General features: G+C 32.3%; 3 long non-coding RNA genes across 3 annotated transcripts; 1 reads left to right on the forward strand and 2 right to left on the reverse strand.

Moving 5' to 3' along the window:
- Positions 1–822: 822 nt before the first annotated feature.
- Positions 823–3,682, forward strand: LOC127732065 (uncharacterized). The gene is made up of 3 exons (XR_007996045.1): positions 823–956; positions 1,501–1,917; positions 2,610–3,682. It is a non-coding gene; the product is annotated as an uncharacterized LOC127732065 (long non-coding RNA).
- Positions 3,683–4,434: 752 nt separating this feature from the next.
- LOC127732066 (uncharacterized) lies at positions 4,435–5,424 on the reverse strand. The gene is made up of 2 exons (XR_007996046.1): positions 4,876–5,424; positions 4,435–4,474 (listed from the first exon to the last, which is right to left on the reverse strand). It is a non-coding gene; the product is annotated as an uncharacterized LOC127732066 (long non-coding RNA).
- An 11,697-nt stretch (positions 5,425–17,121) lies between these two features.
- Positions 17,122–20,527, reverse strand: LOC127732067 (uncharacterized). Its single transcript, XR_007996047.1, has 2 exons — positions 20,111–20,527; positions 17,122–17,859 (listed from the first exon to the last, which is right to left on the reverse strand). It is a non-coding gene; the product is annotated as an uncharacterized LOC127732067 (long non-coding RNA).
- Between the last annotated feature and the right edge of the window lie 2,714 nt (positions 20,528–23,241).

Consider the following 23,241-nt stretch of genomic DNA (forward strand, 5'->3'; position numbering starts at 1 on the left):
TATAAATGTTGAATGGAGAAGACTTCATAAGTCTGTTTGACTTGTGTCTTATCCAATTTGTACTTGAACAAATAAAATATGTTTAAACTAACGAAGTATTGAAGAATGTTCAAATATTTTCAAATTGAAAATACGAACTGGTTAGTATGGTAAGAACATGAATATTGATACGTGACAGAGTTCAACAGCTTATTTACGAAAATTTAACCTATTTTATTTGCGGAACTTCAAAAGGTACATGGTAAAACACACCATCAAATTTAGAGAAAGTCATATGTTAAATCGTTATTACAGTTAACAAAATAATTTATGAAAAGAATATTTTTTAATTCTATATCAAATAGTCATCGAAAGTCCAGTAATCAACATCGTGTGACTTTACACATTTTCTTATCATTCAATATATTTCAAAATATTGCAACTAATAATCGATCGATAACTGTGCTGAAATGAAAAAGAAATTATGTTAACCGGTTGTTTATTTGTTATCCTTCAAAATCTATTTTTACGTTTAAATGAACCAAACTATAGTATGTGTACAAGCTGTTCAAGGACAAATTTTTTAATAGCATTTCTTGTTGGAAATATTCTAAGATCAAACCAAATCGTTTTTTTTAATATTAGCATATTAAACAATATGGAATGTTTAATTACATAAATAGGAAACCTTTTTCTCATGTCATTTATATAATTGTGTAATATTACGATATATGTATCTCTTGGAGATATCAACATTTAAAGAATTTTGTGCTCTATTTTTAAATTGAAAATTTTAAATCTAATTATAGACCCGTGCGCTATGGATTTCCAGACCAAAATATACCTGTGTCACACCTGTTATTTTTTACTTAGGATACAATTTCGTCCAAAGCACCAGATCGTTTCCTCCTTACTATTCATGAATTTCCATGGCATGAGTTTTGTGTTGATTATTACAATAGACGCATTTTTTACAAGTAAGTTCAAAATACATAAAAGCTTAGCTGTGTGTAGAATATTTTCAGTGGATAAAGTTTTACTAAAAATATACATCTACCCATATTTTCTTTTCGAAGAAAAACCATATTTTGATGCTTTTGTTGCTTTTGAAGCTGAAAATAGTAATAATTTTACCACGCACCTAATCTAATCTTATTTAAGAATCGAATGGCTCGCTTTGTGATTTCATTGAGGTGTACAGGTGTTGAACGAAGCTCATTTTGTATGAAGCGCGGAAGCGCATTCAACTAAGTTTATATGCCCCAATAAGTAATAACTCACGACTCAGGATTCATTAGTTATTAGTAGAACAAAAACAAATAAAAATTAACTTGAAAATGGTAGACATTGCATAATTTCTATACAACGTGAGACTTAGTTGTCAGTATTTCCATCCATACCCTTATCAGTAAACAAGTATTTAAGTTTTGATAAATAAATTGACTGAAAATACAAATAACTTCATCTTAGATTATGTTTATTTTTCAATTTTTTATTCCAATTATGTTGTTTTTCTTGTAGATAAAGCAGATGCTGGTGTCAGCACAGGATCGGACAATAAAACTATTAAGTTTTCAAACATTGATCATTCACTTAGTTGTCAACTTGCTGATTATGAACATAATGAAGTCTATTGGATTAAGTTATCAAAAGAAATAAATGGTAGTTATTGTGATATTGTAGATGTTCATAAACATGGCAAAGAGAATCAAACAAAGTGGTTCCCCTGCACGGATCTGAAATCAAGATCTAACAATGTTGGATCAGATTTAGTCATAGCTAAACTAGTTTTAAATTTTAATTCAACTAGGATCCAGCTTAACGACAACGGAAGGTACAAATGTGAAATTAATACCATGAAAGGTGTTTATAAAGATACTTTGGAAATCGATTGGAGAGGTATTTCAAGTTGGGGAAGTCACAACAAAATATATAACGGTAATAAGATAGCATAAAGTGTTATTTTCTGTGTGACTGTCACATATGATTTATTGTTATCGATAATTAACCAATGACGCTCGAATCAAAAACGTCAAAAGGCCAAATAAAGTACGAAGTTGAAGATTATTGATGATCATGATGATATGACTATACTTCATAATAAAACACTGTTTTGTAAAGTTACTCATAAAAATACAAATATGATAACAACTTTGAATTATCAAAACATTGCAGTGAATTTCCTTTCACAATACCAATAGGCTAAATTAAAATTATTTACTAAGTTTCAGTTAGAATTCATCTCTTTAAAGGTATCATCGGATAAAAATGCGTTAGCTCCTTTCAAGTATAAGTTTGTTAGTGATAAGAATGTACAGTAACAAACATTATTCTTATCATCCTTTACCAGTGTTGACTGACTGCTTCCTAAAGTTGGAACAATTGTAAATATCGATTGATAAGGAACACTTGTGTGAAACCAAATGTTCATACTGAATATAAAAACTTTTATTAAGACATTCTACCGGAAGGCAATCATTGAAATTGGAGAGTAAGAATGTTTTTCGATTTTCAATTTCACTGCACTTGCGTTGTATAAACCATTGTTTGGGTAGATAGTTTTAACATTGATAAGAACTCATCCTAAAAGGATTCCTCAGATAGTATTATAACTTTTATTTCTTTTGCAGCAGGAAATCACAACTCATCTATCAGACATTCGAAATCAATTGTACTGTTCCTCACTGCCTTTTTGCTGGCGAAAAGGTATTGGTATTAGCAAGATTAGAAATAAAGACATTTGCAACCAAGACATAAAAGGCCAGGCATACAATTTCAAAGACAATGCGAAAGGTTAGGGTAAATTTGTTTAACTTTGTGTTTGCTAAGTGGGCATATGATGACCGTTTAAATGAATTGCATTGTAAACAACAGATGTCTTTCATTAGTTTATCATATCTGGCAATGCTATTTATTACGGCGTAACACTGTTGTACGATTGCATTTGTTTTTTAGCATTTCATTATTTCTTTTCAGTCTAGTATTTAATAGTCTGTGTCTTTTTAAATATGATATACATGTAGTAAAATAATCTCAGCCATTGTCAGACTTGAAGAAAGACGTTTTAACTTGACTGATAAATATATATTCTACCCTGCGTCGAGTGTGATACGATATTTTTCTACTCGAGACAGTTACTTATTATTAGCTGTCGAGATTGGAGAAATATCGTATTGCACGAGATTTTGTGGCAAAATCTGTTTCGCTCATGATTTTTAGACGATATGCAGACAATTTAATCCTTTTTTTCAATGATGTGCGAAAAGATTTGTTCTTTCTATGTAACGTCATCGGACATGTTTGCAATTTTTGAAGACGTCATAATACAAAATTCAGAGGAGAGCAAACAAAAAAAATGAGGTCATTATTGAAGTCTGACTAATTAAGAACTGAGATCAAACGAATCATGCCTTGATTAAACACAAATAATCAAGAGGTCCCGAGAGGAGAGATCGACGAAGAATTAGAGAAAAAAATATTATATGTATATAAAAATGCCATTTAAGATCTGTATTCCCCAACTTAAATCCTTGCATCTATGATAATTTTATCTATAATTATGTATCAAGAAGTCTGTGATATTTTTTTTATATATTGTAACGATTTACATTATACATTTTCTATTTAGTCTGTTTTCGTGTTTTGTTTTTCTTCATTAAATTGTGTAAATTCATAGTGGAATTACAAGATTTGAACATCGGTACATTATCTTTTACTATATCTTGACACACATAGACGACTTTAAGCTAGAATATATGACACTCGAGATGATTTCAACCTTCCAATTGTCAAATTTCCATTATTCAGCAGTATCATACTATCTCCATCGTATGGCGTTTGCATATCTTAATTGAAACCTTACGCTCGTGCATATTCACATTTTGTGGAATTCATTAGCAGTGATGTGTTCCTTGCACTAAACTGCTCCATTTGAGTTATGAGGAATAACGACTGAAATAGACTCTACATCAGTTTAACAATCACCATCAACAATTGGTTGACCGATACGATATGTCTGTGTTTCAACTCACTTCCGGCTTATTTTCGCAGTCTTGGATCTTTAGATACCAAAATGTATGTCTAATTTGTATTTTACCTATTGTACCCTGTTCCGGATTGTGATATTTCGACCACGGTGGAATCGCATGACAGATGATGAATGCACACCAGTGGATGCTTATCCTTTTGACATAGCCGATCCTGCTCCTTTGGGAGTTCATACAAATCCCTTAGTTTGTGTTTATTACCTTGAGTTGTCTTCTTAATCGATTAATGATATTTGATAAATTTGTTTTGCCTATGATGTTTCTAGTTTTCGCTAAAATTTAGCATCATGTTTGCTTTATCTGTCTTTTTGCTGTCTGAAATGCTGATGTATCCGTAGTTCTAACTTGTTTTATCTCACGTCTGTGTAACCAGGTTGTTTTGGTCGTATAATAAAATAAACACCTCAGGATCAATGGATTCGTTTTATTGTGTAATATAAGAAATGACCCTGCAATACAAATACAAATAATAAATACAAAGAAAGATAACTCTATTCATTCTAGGTGACAATACCTAAAATACAATACTCAAATACTTCCTACTGGACAACTATGGTTTTCCATGTTATTTACTTACAAATCTATTTACATAGAATGTTAATCATGAGAAATATTGTTCTCATCATAAATTACACATCTTAACATTTAACATATTGTATTCTACCAAATATTCTTCTGATAGTCATTTATGGGTCATTCCATTCAAATTACTAACAACATTGAATTAGTACACACAAAGCAAAGCGTACAGTAACATAACACAATAAGCTTATTAAAACAAATATTATAGCCATGCTCAAGACAAATGTTAAGCACAAAAACACACATATAAACAGAATACACAACCTACCATGTATGAGGTACATAGGTCCTGTATTTACAATATGGAATCTTCTACATGATATACGAACAGTATGGTTCAAATATCTGTAATAAAAATATTATCATAACTATTTGTGTTTATAGTTTACGTATCAAATTATCAAATCATTTAATAGTTTAAAATATGTCTTAACATACAAATTACTATTTTATATCTTTACTATTACTTCTTTTCACTAAACTGAGTAATTCATATAATTTTACTGTTTATGGCTTAAATACTTACAAAATGATTTGTTTGACTGTGTCAATTTAGTTAAACTGATTTAAACAATATTTAATATACTTTTATATGTTTTAATCTATTTTATACACCTTTTACTCTGAAATCATTCATTCTGACCATTCATACCAAATCATCTATACAATCTATTCATATCAGTATTTTAGTATGAATGTGACATATTAAGTAGAGAAAACTGACCTGATAATGGAATCAAAGATGTCCACAAATATAAATATATCAAAGCAAACAACACACAACTATACAATTCAAAGTATGAGTAAATTCTGACCTAACAATATAATTTCCCTTCAAAATGACCATATGACTAAATTAGCCAATTATCACAAAGAAGAAAAAGTTTCACAATACAAACTAGTAAAACCCAGAGAGTAAACAAATAACCAATATATCAAAACTCACTGAGCCATGTAAAAAATCATACAATGAACATAACCAGTGGAGCATGACTAGAAACTAACTCACTAAGTACTTAGAATTAACACTCATCAAATATATAGTATCACAATATCAAAGTATAATACAAAATTAAAAATATCCAAATTAACACACTACCACATACTCCCCGCTGCAGGAAAAAAATGACGTCCCGTCATTTATCAGTATGTGTAGATGTCTTCAAAATATCTAAAATAGTGCGTGCTGCTTCACTCTTCATATCCACAAAAAGATCATGTCCATGTCTGTGCTATACATGCAATGTTTTTTTGTTTTTTTGTTTTTAATTTCTCAAAAGCAAAGTTACTAGTCAATCAATTAGTTTACAAGTAACATTTGTAATATCGCCAAACCTGTAACTTTATGAACCTGTACTAAGTCAGGAACACTATCGGTAGTGGAATTTGTAGGATAAATGTAAATAATTTTAGGGTACAGGGAAGTTGTTTTTCCATACGAAATATACTGTTTACGGCCGCTCTTTTGTAGTCTCGAAAAACTGTCCTCATCTAGTAAAGCTTGACATATTCTAGGAGTTGTATACTATTATGAACGAGCTTTGACATCTGTCATGGTACTATTATCTTCGTGTATTTTTGTTTGTGTCGTATTGGCGTATAATCCAGATAGCATAATCATAATAGATGTCATAGAGCATATCTACTTCGGGGAATTCGAAAAGGCATTTTACTACACGTATTGAATTTGGAGTGAAATAAAGTTTGATTTTTAAATCAAAAACAGTGGACTCATGTATATAAAACACATTTAAACGAATGGGTAAAATGAACATCATATACACTTGAGACGATGGTTGAATTTGGATGTTCTAAGAGATTGTTTATAAACCTGCACAGTGGTATGGCAAAATATTGAAAATATAGCTTCAGGTTTTTTGTTGCTATCTTCTGATGTTAATTTTTTAGAGTAAAATCTACTTTGGATTACCAGTTTTATACCATCAGTAAAAAGACAAAGTCCGTGTACGCTTTAAAAGGCAACGGAAATTAAAGATTTAGTCAAATGAACACTTTTGGTGTCCGAAAGGGTAGGCTCTTCCTGCTCAATAAGTCAAAGAAACTCAAGACTAAGCAACATGAACATAATTCGTATATGTATGCAGCTTGATCAGAGAAGTTCAGAGAAAAATTCCAAAAGAATCAATTCTGTACAAAGTCTACTGTAAAAAAAAGAAATTAGTTCAATTTGACATTTATAAATAAATAATGCATATCTGTTCTTAATTATTGAATCTGCAATTTCTTTTTTTTTTTAAGCAGGGCATAAGCATTATTACGTTGTAGTTAACTTAGTTTCTATGAGATTGACTTATAAAAAAATGTCGTTTTAATGCGAATCTAATAACATTTTCAAGAAAAGACAACAAACCCGACTAATGTTCGAATTAAATTATTTTAGTCATTAAAATATATATTTTAGTATCTCAACGTGTATTTAGATGTTTAGTCAACAACCAACTTTAAATATAGGTATGTCATACTTTTGTATACATTGCAAATACTTTGAATTTAACATTTTGTTTCAACAGCTTTAACATGAGTTTGATTAAATTGCAATTGGTAAGTACATGCATGAAAATTGTCCTGACTGTGGACAAGTTTGACAATTTCAATCGACACTACAAAAATAAATACAATCAATATTAACTCTAACGTGTTTTTTCTTATATATTTTCAGAGCTATATGATATAATATAACATACTATAATATCATATCATATCATAAAATTAATATTAACTGTAACGTGCTTTTTTGATATATTTCCAGAGCTATGTGATATTATACAATTATAGCCTTTGTATGAGGTCGATACAAGGATATATTGACCTGAAAGAAGTATATTGAGTGAGGACGAAGTCCGAGGTCGATATACTTCTTTGGGTCGATATATCCTGTATTGACCTCATAAATAGGCTATAATTGTTATATTATTAATTTCCGACCATATTTGTATCAAGATCCTGATTGATTTTTTGATTTTGTTGGAATTTTATAGATATCATATTGTCTCCTAGACAATAACAACATATAAATTGTTATTTCATTTACTTTATTTTTACATCTAAAAGATTTTTTTTCTTCAAATAATCAATCATAGATATTTTTTTTATAAAACTTTTAACAATATCATGAAATTCATTACATGACGTCACAAAGTATATCGGTTTTTAGATATTCTATAAATATCCGTGCAATATGCTTTTTGCTGTGCAATATGCTTTTTGCTATCCGCCGTTTTCTCTCTACCTTCGAAAATATAGTTTAACATGTGACTATCTCTAAACGAATCAAATTAGTTAAAAAATACGAATTAATAATATAATATAATATTATATAGTATAATACATGTATCATATTATATCATATCATCACAACTCATCACATCACATCACATTACATCGCATCAAATCAGATCACTTCACATCACATCACATCACATCACATCACATCAATCTCATCTTATCTCATCTCACATCACATCACCTCTCCTCTCCTCTCCTTTCCTCTCTTTTCCTATCCTATCCTATCATCCTATCCTATCCTATCCTATCCTATCCGATCCTATCCTATCCTATCCTCTACCCTACTATACTATAATTTTGATTGCGTTAGGTGCTTGCTACTCAATGTTACTGACATTCAATCAAAAATATGTTGTTAATCACAACGGAATGAGTATTTCCTACTCGTCAAATACTCGCCACATATATTATATAAACTGATAAAACTTTTTTAAAATGTACAGCATGAACCAAGTTTTTATTTACACCTTAGTGACCCGTTGCGGCTGGACACTTAGTTTTCAGGTGGACCATCGGTCAAATATGACTTTCATGATTTAAAATATACTTCTTTACGATATATGTTAAACTTGAAAGAATTAAAACTCTGGTCTTTTTTAACCAGATGGTTATTGCAGGAGCACGTGTCGAGTGCATTGTATCCGTTATCAAATGTTTAACTGGAGAATAAGAAACACGTGACGGGTTTCAAAGACTTTCTTAACGTTTGTAATAAGTCATTTGAAACTCCTGTTAAACTCTATCATTAAAACAACAAAAAAAGAATAACATACCTGTTGTGTACATCCTCTTCCTTTTGTCTTTGGTCGATAGATTTCTTGATGGCAATAATACTGCATCATTCTCCTGATTTCTATACAGAACAACGTAGAATAAAGAACATACAATAAAAGGGCACATAGTTATCAATATATGTAGTCGTTGACTATTGTAACAAATAAGATTAAATAACACCGTAGTAAAGGATACTTATGGTTACTTATTAAGTAGACTCAAAGTACTTTTAATTATCTTCTGATCGGGTAATTGTTCATTCTGACAATTTGATATTAGTCTCTATTTTTTTTCTTGAATATTTTAAACAACAACACGATAAAACGTTTAGTTGTGAAAATAACTTCGATAAGAAAAAGATGAAACAAATTCATGACTATTATAGTTTAGCTCAAACATGTCATAATATTTATCGTAAATTGTATTGTTATGAATTAGGCTTTTAATTTTCTCGTTTGACATGTTTGAATTGTTTCACATTTTTCATGTCGGGGCCTTTTTATAGCTGACTGTGTTTTTCTCATTGTTGAAGGTTGTACGGTGACCTATAATTGTTTATATCTTCGTCGTTTGAACTCTGGTAGATAATTGTCTCATCGGCAATCAATTCACATCTCCTTATTTTTATATATAAAATTGTAAACAGATGAATGTGTATTAAGCCACACCGTCTCCGCCATAATAAATAAAAACCAATTAAGCCCTATTATTTCACAACAAACCGTTTTTCCCTTCTTCAATAATAAAAAATAAGGAAATGCAGCATGGTTGCTAATGGGACAGCTATCCATCAGAGTTCAACTGACGTTGATTAAAGCAATTATAGTTCACCGTTTTATTAGTCCAAAATTAAACAGTAGATGAATATTTTTAACACCTAGTCGGTGTCTAAATACTATTGCAAAAATAGGTTGGATATAAAATATCGGTGTTCATTAATTGTCTACAAACTTAGGACATAACTGTATTGTATTTTAAGCTTGGCCTTCGAAAAACGTAGATTTTACTGTCGCAAATTATGCTTACCTAGCGACGCGTAGAATAAGGTTTATTATATATAATACAGTTATCTCCATTCTAATGTCACATATTAAATTAAATTCCATTTTCATAAATATTTTGGCTTAATAATGCCATAATCTAAAAAGTCCGCGAAACTGTTACATCGTCTTTGGCATCTAAATAATGTGACGTCATAGGTATACTCCCGATGTCAAACAAAGACGTATTTATACTTTTCGTACACTTCTGAATGGTTTAAATATAGACAAAAAAGAAGATTTTTAGGCACAAACTATGACTTTTTTTGAGAAATGACATACCAAAACAAAAACGGATTAAAACTTGTTGGCTTTCCTTAGTTACGGACCAATAGAGCTTGGAATCTAACCCTTTAAAATATATGTCAAAGTCCAATGAAAATAATCGTTCTAAACGAATTGCATTAGAATAGAATATAGCATTCGTTTACTTGAGTTAAAAGAAATGCATGTTATGATCATTTATGATCATTTCGGATCAATGTACTAAACTATTTACCCAAATAGATAGTGAGACTAAGTGTATTGTATGCCTACACTTTTTAATGCAATAAGTAATAAAATATTCATTATGTTCAGTATTATTTGAAAAATAAACATGATAAAAGTAAACACCTCCATATCATTAAACTTACTAATGTATGCTGCATAAGATAGAGCTTAAACAATATCACAAAAGAAAACAGATTTCAATAGCAACGAAAAAGCCGTCCTTGTTGTCATTAATTTGTAATACGGGGATTTCGGTTAGAAGTAGTATATTACGGATAAAATAAAAACAGCAACGATAACTTTAAGCGAAAAAGTTGAGCTTAAGAACACTAAGTGTGGGTTTATAATTCCTTTGGTACTTAAGAAGATCTCAAATAATATGTTTTAGTGAGATTTATTGTCTGAATACCGTCAGGTGTTGTTGAAATATTTACAAGGTGGATTATTCTGAGCTTTTATGAAGTTAAACCGTAAACCATTGAGACTTTCCATAGAATGGCAAAACTATTTTACAACAGGAACACAGTTTATTTCAATTAGTGACCAAACACTTGACGTAAAATACTTAATCATCAAACAATTTATCCATCAATCAATTAGTCGACTGATGTTCTCCAAACGTAATTGCGAATTATGGAAGACAGAGCGATACCATTCTTAAAGGGAGTAAGCACGTTATTACCAGTACGAGATGTATACTGTATAACCTATTTTTTATAGATGAAACAACTTTATTCCTTTTTAGCAAATGTTTAATAGATGTCTGATCTTTTTGATCTACTCCAATCTCGTTCAGGACAGTCCAAAACTTCAACAAATGCGCCAAACTTGATCGTATGAGCTATCATGAGTACCATCAGTAGGGTCTTTAAACATGTACAACATATTGCAAATTCCTAATCAATATCCGTTAGCTTCAGTACAACAAATTCTATATCTGTTATTTTCAATATCCGTGAACAAACCGCAAGTGATGATACAAGGGAGATCATAACTCTATTTCACTGAATGTTAAAACTAGTTAACTATGCATTCTAATTAAATGAACTCATCATAGATAACAAGATTAAAACTTTGTTTTCATGGTTTGTACGGCACATCTATATTTTGTTTATATGCAGATGCAAAAGACTCATCAGTGACGCTTGGATCAAAAAACTTTAAAAGCCAAATAAAGCACGAAGTTGAAGAGCTTTGAGAACAATTTTTTAATAGGAACATAGCGCTAATAAACAGCTATCTGCATCAAAACAAAAAATGAGTTTGTTTACCTTACAATCTAATTAAAATATAGATCTCGGATTTCGTTATACTACGTTATACTACATACGAAGATCTAACAACTACCCGTATAAGGTTTCACTTCTGAAGGATTTTGCATGTGACTTTTTCAACCAATCAGAATTCTAGTTATCCAATCTGAACAGCGCACGCGGAACATATTTACTTGAATGAGGTTCATTGAAAGGTCCCGAGGGTATCCAAAAATAAAAACAATGGGACTTAAAATTTATCGCTTCGATTGTTAATCGTTTGGAAATAGTTTTTAAATCTCTTTCGTCGTCATATTGTAACTATAGCCTTGAATATTTGAAATATGTGACGTTTGTCAAAGTTTTCAGATGTGCCTCATATGCTTTATGACTTGAGGTCGGATCGTAATCGTGGAAATTAAAGAGTACAGTAAACACTGTTAAACTGTACACTATAGCACTGCCAGTTGCGGATCCAGGGGGGGGGGGGGGTGGCTTCCGGGGGTTGGAACCCCCCTTTTTTTGACGACCAATGCATTTGAATGGGGACATATAGTTGGAACCCCCCCCCTCTTTATCCTGGGTTAGGAACCCCTCCCCCTTTTATAAATAGCTGGATCCGCCCCTGACTGCTTCCCTCTGCCAGACGTGGATCAAGGATTTTGATAAGGGGGTGCAAACTATGCATAGTTTGAATGGGACATGTAAAAAGTCTAAGCATTGATAAACCATACATATATATGTTTAGCGCCACAAGCACCCCCCTCGGCTTGCATACAAGAAGAAAAAAACTGTCCTCTATTAGCTGCTCTGGTGAAGTTTTTTTTAGCTCAGTTGGTCGAGTCTACTAGAGAGGTGCCTTACTGTACGAATTTTTGTGAACTGTCAGGGTGGGGGGGGGGGGGGGGGGCTCTTTTTTTTTTGTATCTAGTAAGAAAAAAATCTTAGGTAGTAGGCTATATATTTAAATACATGTGTATTTCCTATACAATTCCCATGCTGTAGCAGATACATATATACAAAAAACCAATCCTAGTCTATCATTGACATAATAATTGATAAATAAAATTCGAACTTGATCTGTAACTTGTCATGATAAAACAATACACCAAAAACCAAATCAATATCTTCAAGCACAAAGAAGAAAAGTGTGGAAAACTGATTTGCCAGACTGACGGATGGACAGACAGACAGACGGACGGAGTGCAAACCTAAAGTCCCCTTCGACTTTGACGGTAGGGGACTAATAACCAGGCATTTTGTAATATCAATATATGATTTAGATAGCTGCGAATTTAGCTCGAACTGAAAATTCTTGCTTTTTTACCTTTTAAATAAATCCTTACATTTACAGTTACCAATAAACCTGACTTCCAAATAACCTTGCATTTTGTAAGATCAATATATGATTGAGATAGCTGTAGAGTTTTATTAAAATCCAAGTTAATTTGAAAAAAGTTATATAGGGAGCTACCATTTGACTTTTAGGGGGGGGGGGGGGGGGGGGGGGCTAGGATGAAATTTGAAAAAAATAGGCAGGACAGGAGTTTTGAGTAAAAAAAGAGCAGGATGAGACACTTGCAAAAAAAAAAGTCAAGCCACACTTAAAAATATTTTGGTTTGCCCAAACCCTACCCAAAGGTAGAGACAGTGGGTAGGTAGGTAGGCATTTTCTTTTTTTTCTCTAAAGAGTAATTGAAGTGTCAGATGATTTTTAGTCTTCATGCCTATCTGATTAAAAAAAAAACTTTTTCACATCAGGACAATAAAAGATTTTGAGTAGGCAGCTATTATATGGGTAGATAGGGTTAGGGCAAACAAACATATTCTTTTTGATGGCCTCAGGATGACAATTTAGGTAAAAAAAAAAAATCAGAATAAACTTTAAAAAAAGGCAGGACCGAATAGAGTGAAAAATAAAAAGGCAGGACAGATATTACAACTAAAAAAAAAATGCAGGACAAAATTTTTCATCCTAGCCCCCACCCCCCATAAAAATCAAATGGTAGCTCCCTTAGTCCAAAATGAAAATTCTAGCTTTTTTTACCTTTTAATCAAATTTTTAAATTTGAAAGCAATAAACTAAATTATCAATAACCTGTCATTTTTTAAGATCAATATATACTTGACATAGAAGGGCTGCAGAAGTCATATGCAGAATATAGTGGCCCTATTGCTTCAAAGTGTCTGCAAAATAGACCAAAATCACAAATAATAAATCATGAAAAAGGTCAAGGTCAGAAAAAAATGCCTGTGTTGGACATGTTCACCTTAAAATCATTCCATACACCAAATGTAGAGGCCTTATTGCTAGTTTGAGAAATAGACTTAACCACAACAACTAAAGAATGGACCATGAAAAAGAGGTCAAGGTTCGATAAAAACTGCTAGTCCAAAATGCACATGTACATCTAACAATTATTCTATACACCAAATATAGTTGATCTATTGCTTATAGAATCTGAGATAATACATCTGTAAAGTGAAAATTTCAAATGAGAAAAAAAAGCATAATTTTTAATCAAGCAGTCACTGAACCATAAAAATTAGGTCAAGGACAATGGACATTTGTTGGACAGAAACTTAGTGACTACACATATAAGGTACACAAAAATGTATCTGTGTACAAGGTATAAAACATCCAGGTCATCTATTTTCTGAAATATCAAACTTTATTCAAATAGTTTATGCTGCTGCACAATTATGCTGATTGTAATCCCTAAGTGTCACATTTTGCAACAATGGTCTCAGGTGACACAAAAACTATTTCATTAAATTCAATCACATTTCATGTGCCTGTACCAAGTATAAACCCTGTTGTATACTTGTAGTACATGTTGCATGGCCTATAGTTTTTATTTTTTTATTTTCAGAATTGTGTATTAAATGCATATGACAGATCTATATAAAATAGATGTGGTACATTTTTGTACATGCAGTGATGTGATGTACATGTACATGAATGATTATCACAGACACAATGAACAAGATATTTCTGCTGAATTTATTCACTACTTTTTTAGACACATTAAAGAGTAGAGCTTGACATATTGCATAGACAATTGCCTTTCCTTCTATTGAAGCCTTATATATACATGTAGGTTTCATTCTAGATGTCATTTAGTTATTTTTTGCTATTTTAGTTGCTGTCGGTCTATAACAAAGCAGGGTTATTATTCACATCACATAAACATATTCTTGTCCTGAATATGCATATTAATTTGCCACTGGACTGTAAGCAGCTATCCATCATCATTAACATATATATAAACGTTTCATGTATAGTATCTCTTCTTGTTCATATGTAAACTTTGACCTACTGCTTTATATACATTGTGTAGAATCTGAGAAATGGAATTAACCACAATATATATTAATTTGCACAAAAAAATAACCTTAATCACTGATGGGTAAAATGAGGTTGGGGTCACATGAACACCGTCTTTTGTTTGATTTTATTTTTACCTAATGTATATACCTTAATTTTTTTATTTAGATATCTGTAGACTTATAAGTTGAAACAAGAGTGCACACGCTGAAATGTCTCGCCTACTATACTGACCATTGATTTTATGTTGATAGTCCTACTTATAAAGTTTTACTACAAGTATCACATTAACATTTATGATCCAAGAAAACGAGGTCAAGGTCAGATAAACCAAGGCGGAAATACATGTACACCTTTAATACAATCATTCCATACACAGAATATAGATGACCTATTACTTGTAGTATAAAACAAACAGACCAAACCATGGAAATTCCATATGGACCAATGAACCATGAAAATGAAGTCCAGGTCAGATGATACCTACCAGACATACATACATGCATACACCTTACAATCATTCCTTACACCAAATATAGTTGACATATTGCTTAAAGTTTAAGAGAAACAGACCAAAACACAAAAGCTTAACATTGAGCAATGAACCGTGAAAATTAGGTCAAGGTCAAATAATACCTGCCAGACTGATTGCCAGACTGATATGTACATTGTAAAATATTTCCATACACCAAATATAGTTGACCTACTGCATACAGTATTAGAAAAACAGACCAAAACACAAAAACTAAACTAGTACCACTGAACCATGAAAATGAGGTCAAGGTCAGATGACACCTGCCAGCTGGACATGTACACCTTACAATCATTACATATATGTACGCCAAATATAGTAGACCTATTGCTTATAGTATCTGAGATATGGACTTGACCATGAAAACTTAACCTTATTCACTGATCCATGAAACGAGGTCGAGGTCAAATGAAAACTGTCTGACAGGCATTAGGACCTTGCAAGGTACGCACATACCAAATATAGTTATCCAATTACTCATAATAAGAGAGAAATTAACATTACAAAAATTCTGAACTTTTTTTTCAAGTAGTCACTGAACCATGAAAATGAGGTCAATGACAATAGACATATGACAGACGGAAACTTCATATCATAAGGCATCTATATACAAAGTATGAAGCATCCAGATCTTCTACCTTCTGCAATATTAAGCTTTTAAGAAGTGAGTTAACGCCGCCGCATCACTATCCCTAATTACACAAAATTTAGATTATTTTTTAACTTTTGTGATAAAATGGTGATATACATGTATGTGCTCAGTTGATACAACATTTTACAATTTTCATGCATCTTGGGACTCGCAAGTTTTGAAAATGATGAGTCCAGACTGATTATGATGAGTCCAGGACTCGCCTTAATGAGAACCCGGGGCTCGACAAAAAATTGAGAGACAAGTTGAACCCCGTCTGACAACACATGTAAACCTTTGATCCCATACAATGTATAGGGGGAGGGTTGAGATCTCATAAACATGTTTAACCCCGCCGCATTTTTGCGCCTGTCCCAAGTCAGGAGCCTCTAGCCTTTGTTAGTCTTGTATTATTTTTAATTTTAGTTTCTTGTGTACAATTTGGAGTTTAGTATGGCGTTCATTATCACTGAACTAGTATATATATTTGTTTAGGGGCCAGCTGAAGGACGCCTCCGGGTGCGGGAATTTCTCGCTGCATTGAAGACCTGTTGGTGACCTTCTGCTGTTGTCTGTTCTATGGTCGGGTTGTTGTCTCTTTGACACATTCCCCATTTCCATTCTCAATTTTATGTATACCAAATATCGTATTACTTATAATATGCCACAAATTCACTTGATAAAATCACTACACATGTAGTTTTTTAAGGAGCACTGAACAATGAAAATGGAATAAGGACAATGGACATATGTCTTGACAGAAACTTCTAAACATAAGGATTCCTTATACATTATCATGATTATGATTTTAAGTATGACAAATCCATGATTTCTACCCTCTGAAATATAAAACTTCATATAAATAGTAAATGTTGTTGTCCGATTAGCATTTCATGTCTTGCATGTCTTGTATTCTGAAACTTTTGTCACAGACAGGACATAACTGGAGACCTTGGAGGAATTAAGCCTACTTATACATGTTATAAGCCTCATGGTGATAGTCAGTAATTTATCTGGAGGAAAATGAACAAGGAAGATACAAAAAGTGAAGGTAGTCTTCAGTTCCAGAACAGACATAGTTGTCAGAAATTTTTGTTTTTAATTATCTGGTTTATCCGTTCAAATAAAGACAGAAGAAATCTATCTATTACTAAAATATAACTGTTCTGAACTGCATTTTATTTAATAGACGTATAGCACTGTCAACATGTACAATGTACCTGACAACCACCAAGCAACAATCTTTTAGTTCACAAGTACAACAGCTTGATCCATATGTGATCCAAAATGTGCAGAATGCTATTATGGTGGGAGGTTCAAATTCACTTTATACTTCTCTACTTTGAATATTATATCCTATATCACCTTCATTGCTGGTGATCATCATGTCATGTACATGTAGAACTTATTTTTAAACTTCTATAAATGGAAACCAGATTGGTCAAATATGTCTTCATAACGAGTTGAAAATATGGAATGTCTTGGACTAGGTACTGTGGCTTCCAAAGATTTAAAGATTGTCTGATGGTCTTAAATCTGTATTGTATATGACTGTTACATGTATAAATGAAAAAGGCTTTTATATCTTTGCTTTTGTACAGACATCATTGACATTTATATTAGCAAACAATTTGCATTTCCTGGCATATCTATTTGTTTGGCGGCTGAACATTTCCAAATGCATGTTTCATGTTTTTCACATCCTTTTTAGTTTTCTGATGAAAATGCTGTTGCTTCCAGTTGATACAGATTCTATAGCTGAGCCGTGTCTGGCCATTTCTTTATGTCTAGCATGTGTGTGAATTATTCACAGTGACTCTCAATTTCATTTCCCCAAACTTTCTGTGTCCGATTCCTTTCAATGAAGCTATATAGACCAGGGAAGAATGTCTGCTCCTGAAACATGTGAAATATCAATTTAAATATATTTATGGAATATTCTGATTTCAAAACAATGCTGACTCCATTATAAAGCTTATTTAAGATTATTTAACATCCGTTTCAGAGGAACTCATTTAATTTTTTTCTTTAATAATTATTACTTAGTCTAGCTTTTCCAGACTAAAAGATGAAGAAAAAATGTACATGCATGTTTGTTTAGGTTTTCCCTACCTACATGTACATACCCTGTTACTTAATACTAGTGTTTATTCAAACACATTTTAATTGATATGTTCCTCTGGTTAATGACAGAATGTTTTGTTAAATAAATGTAACTTACAGATATACATGTAGGTTATCTAAGGGTAAATTTATAAATTGACACTGTGAATCCATTTCTAGGATCCACATCTTCTTATCTTTGAACATTTTTTGGGGAAATAAAAACACTGGCCCTTGAGTAATCCTTTTTGGGATTAGTCCTTGAGGTGTGGATTCCCTAATCAAATTTGTACGTACATGTATTTATTATCAGAATCTGTACACAAATCTTTAAACTTGTATTTCATTTCATTTCACATTTTTTACTTTTTGTTTAGCATCATCATTTCCAGACATTAATCTTATAAGATACCTATTGATTTTGATTGATGGTTGGTTGTTTTCTGAACAATTTAACATACATGTATGTACTATGATAGAGATAGTCTCGTCTGTCTTGTTCTATATATTGATCAAGTATATGTATTAGACATGTTGAATTTAAAGATAGAGTATTCTATCAGTCAAGAGCATAATTACTTAATCAAGTCTTCAAAATTATTTATACTAGTAATGTTACAAATGAAAACAAAGCAGTGGCGGACCCAGACATTTTCTTCATAATGGGGGCCTGTACAGCCATGCTTCAGTGATTCCCTATATAAACAACCAAATTTTTCCAAAAAAGGGGGCCTGAGCCCCCTGAGCTCCCCCTCTAAATCCGCCTCTGCAAAGTTACTCAATCATGTAGTTAAAGCTAAATATTTGAGTATAAAAGACTACAATAAATGGGGAATGTGTCCATAGGACACAGATGATGCCCACTCTTGCAGATCATATAAAGTTATAAAACGATATAACTGAAGAACGGTAAAAGTGATGCTACCCAAATTTGTGCTTGATCTGAGTTTTTTTGGTAATAAGTATTGTGTATAAGTTTCATAACATTTGGTTGAGGAAAACTAAAGTTAGAGAATGGAAACGAAAAATTCAGCAATTATACCATTTGTTCTGGAACGGTTAAAGTAACACTTTTTGCCTCTTTCAACTGATTTTTATAGTTCGTTCTTATATTGTACTGTTACACCACTGTCCCAGGTTAGGGGGAGGGTTGGGATCCCGCTAACATGTTTAACCCTGCCACATTCTGTATGTATGTGCCTGTCCCAAGTCAGGAGCCTGTAATTCAGTGGTTGTCGTTTGTTTATGTGTTACATACTTGTTATTCTTTCGTTTTTTTTGTACATAAATTAGGCCGTTAGTTTTTCTCGTTTGATTGTTTTACATTGTCATTTCGGGGCCTTTTATAGCTGACTGTGCGATATTGGCTTTGCTCATTGTTGAAGGCTGTACGGTGACCTATAGTTGTTAATTTCTGTGTCATTTGGTCTCTTGTGGAGAGTTGTCTCATTGGCAATAATACCACATCTTCTTTTTTATATGTACATAAACAGGATGAAGTTATTTTTCTCACAAAGCATTAAACTAATATTTAATGAACACTGAAACACTAATTGCCATTCTGACCCACTGTAGCCGAGTCCAAGAATAGTGAACAATTAATTTCTTTCTTGGCAGAAAATTCCCCGTAACAATTATCTGGAGCACCTCATGATATCAACATGTATCAGTGTGTGACAGAAGTAAAAAAAGTATGCTGATATTAAAACTTCTTCTGCATGTGCTGGCATAAGTATACATGTATATCTTTGCAAGTACACAGTAGAATATCATTAATAAGATGACATTATGATTTATATACTATTACCAATGAATTTAGATTTATCTGATCCCATATCTTCATTGACTTTGTAAATTAATAATTATAATTTTTTGGTAGGAGAATTAGGAGAATGAAGACTTGCAATGTATTTTCTGGGATATTGTCATGTTTTTTTAAAGTACACTGTGAATCCTCCACAAAGATATTTTTTAATAAACACTCGAGAAGTTGCCCAATGATTGAAAAATGTCAACCTTTAATACTCTATTTTCGAGAAATTACCTTTGAATGCAGACTTGATTATCGGGTAGCAGATATCTGGTATGTAAACTCTTTCCATAGCCCGTTTGAAGCATGTTGGAAGCCTGACCATGCAATCTTTGATTTCCAAAATTTTTCTCTTCTCAAATTTCAATTCTTTCACTTTGTACTAAGGCAAAATTTCAGTTAATGCATTTTCTATGTTGTTTTTCCATTTCTACGTCGCCATCTTCAACATGTTCCTAGGTCGCGTTTATAAGGAGCATTCTGATTGGTCGATATAAATACTTTCTGGGGTCAAATATTACGTTATATAAGGTCACAAAAGTGAAACCTTGTAGGGTACTTGTTAGATCTTTGTATGTAGTATAACGTAGTATAACGAAATCCGAGATCTATATTTTAATTAGATTGTTTACCTTAAAGCTATCCACTTTCTCAAGTTTATTCCTTTTTTTTTCATTGGATACCTGTAACAAAAAGCACAAAAATACAGCGTTTTTACATTTTTCCACTCATAAGTGGTTACATAGCCAGAAATTAGTAGTAATTTTGATAATTAATATTCATAATATGTAAATGAGAATTGAACCACGTGATAATAGTTTGAACTAGACTGGCTTGATATCATTAAAATCTTTAAAACACGGATATTATAAGTTGCCCGTCACAGAGCCCTAAGCTTTTTTATAATCACTCTGATATTTCCGTAAAGTTGTCAGGCGGTCAAAATCAAAACAATGAACGCGAATTTAGTGATTTTGTTGTATATTCGTCGGTTTATTCTTCTTGAAATAGGGGCATTTTAACATTACGTGGGAACCTAGAGTTCAACGACTACACATACAAGGTTTGGACTTGCTTATTCTTTGGACATTCAAGTTTCAAGTTTCATCCCCGCAACCTGTTTTTGTAATGACCTTGTTAGTCAATATTCAACACGCAGTTTGCAAATTTGACGTTTCAGCCATTTTAGCCTGTATTTTATACTGCAATGTTAAAAGCCTCTCGCTTCGATTTTCAAAATAGCTCAGGAACCTTGATTTTTGCAACGACAGTCATTATGTTTCGTTTAAATAGTGTATATTGTTGTGTATATTTATTTTCTGTCCCCGCAACCTGTCTATCACTTAAATTAAAGTTAAAACAGACATTTTTTTTTCAAAATTCCCTATCATTTCAATATAATTTCCGTGACCCGTATCCGATTTGTTTAGTATAATATTCAAATAAGCAAAGTGGCGTTGATTTTTGGATATGAAAAAACAAAAAATCACACAATTTATAAAATATCCGTCGTCTCAATATATGTAAAAAATACTTCACATTTTGTTAGTATATAAGATACAATATTTAACATATATAATGTTTCTTTTAGTCCAGCAACAATGGCAAGATAAGAAACTCTTGCGTTCGAATAGATTGTTATTTTTGTATATTAAAAAGATCTGTTTCTTTTATTAAAAAATGACCGAACTGTTCCTATATAATGTTATAAGTGAACAATAAGAAATTAAATGGTATTATTCATTTCTGCAATAGAGTATGAAGCCATATCATATCAAAGTTCTTCAGAAATATAAATGCACGGAGAAAAATTTAAAGATAGTTGAATTTATATTTATTTGAAGCTGGGTATCGCTTTACAGAAGCTTTTCCTTAAATATTTTGGTTTATTTCTGACCGATGGTTTCTTTCATTAATTGTTAAAATGTTCGAGTAACGTGAACAATCACGATTTATGACATCACCGAACACGTTTAATACACACGATTCTGACTTGTCATGAAGATCACGATCTTTGTTATGTTGTCTCGGTCATTTCAACAGTCGCGTGTAGATCTGATGTCTGTAATGTGATCTCAGTCATGTCGACAGTCGTGTTTCGATCTGTCATCTTTTAAATTGTCTCAGTCATGTCGACAGTGTTGTGTCGATCTGTCATCTTTTAAATTGTCTCAGTCATGTCGACAGTCGTGTGTCGATCTGTCATCTTTTAAATTGTCTCAGTCGTGTCGACAGTCGTGTGTCGATCTGTCATCTTTTAAATTGTCTCAGTCGTGTCGACAGTCGTGTGTAGATCTGTCATCTTTTAAATTGTCTCAGTCGTGTCGACAGTCGTGTGTCGATCTGTCATCTTTTAAATTGTCTCAGTCGTGTCGACAGTCGTGTGTCGATCTGTCATCTTTTAAATTGTCTCAGTCGTGTCGACAGTCGTGTGTCGATCTGTCATCTTTTACATTGTCGCAGTCGTGTCGACAGTCGTGTGTCGATCTGTCATCTTTTAAATTGTCTCAGTCGTGTCGACAGTCGTGTGTCGATCTGTCATCTTTTAAATTGTCTCAGTCGTGTCGACTGTCGTGTGTCGATCTGTCATCTTTTAAATTGTCTCAGTCGTGTAGACAGTCGTGTGTCGATCTGTCATCTTTTGAATTGTCTCAGTCGTGTCGACAGTCGTGTGTAGATCAGCGCCATTTTGTTGTCTCAATAAATATTCATTCTTTCTTCAAAGCGAGGAGGGAAAAAAAAACAAACATCGTTATGTTTTCATCGACTAACAAACATTGCAATATGTTCATCGTGTAACAAACGTCGTTATATTGTCATCGTGTAACAAACATTGTTATATAATGATCGTGAAACAAATATTGTTATACCATTATCGTGTAACAAACATTGCTCTATATCGTTTTGATAGTCCAAAAAATAAGAGTAGAGAAAAAATAGTCCAAAAACTTTAAAACAGAGACTTATAAGGTGATACATATAAAGAATAGGAAATAATTGGATAAAACAAATAGTGAAAATTGCCTGAAAATATAGGAATACACAAATGAATACCACTCATACAGACCCCCTTATATTATCAACTGTTATTGATTATGAAATACTCAGAATACAGTCCAATGAGTGCAACAAATATGATAGCTGGTAAGAGATTCAAAGTTTTCATTTTTTATTAAAACAGTTACTTGTATCTTTGATATGAAAGGTTATTTTACAGAGGTCGTAATGACTCTTACATATATAGATTATGATATATCTTCTCTGTGATGATCATTATGTTTCGTTTAAATAGTGTATATTGTTGTGTATATTTATTTTCTGTCCCCGCAACCTGTCTATCACTTAAATTAAAGTTAAAACAGACA

The sequence above is a fragment of the Mytilus californianus genome, unplaced genomic scaffold, assembly GCF_021869535.1.
Source record: "Mytilus californianus isolate M0D057914Y unplaced genomic scaffold, xbMytCali1.0.p SCAF_22, whole genome shotgun sequence".
In the NCBI taxonomy this organism is placed as follows: Eukaryota; Metazoa; Mollusca; class Bivalvia; order Mytilida; family Mytilidae; genus Mytilus; species Mytilus californianus.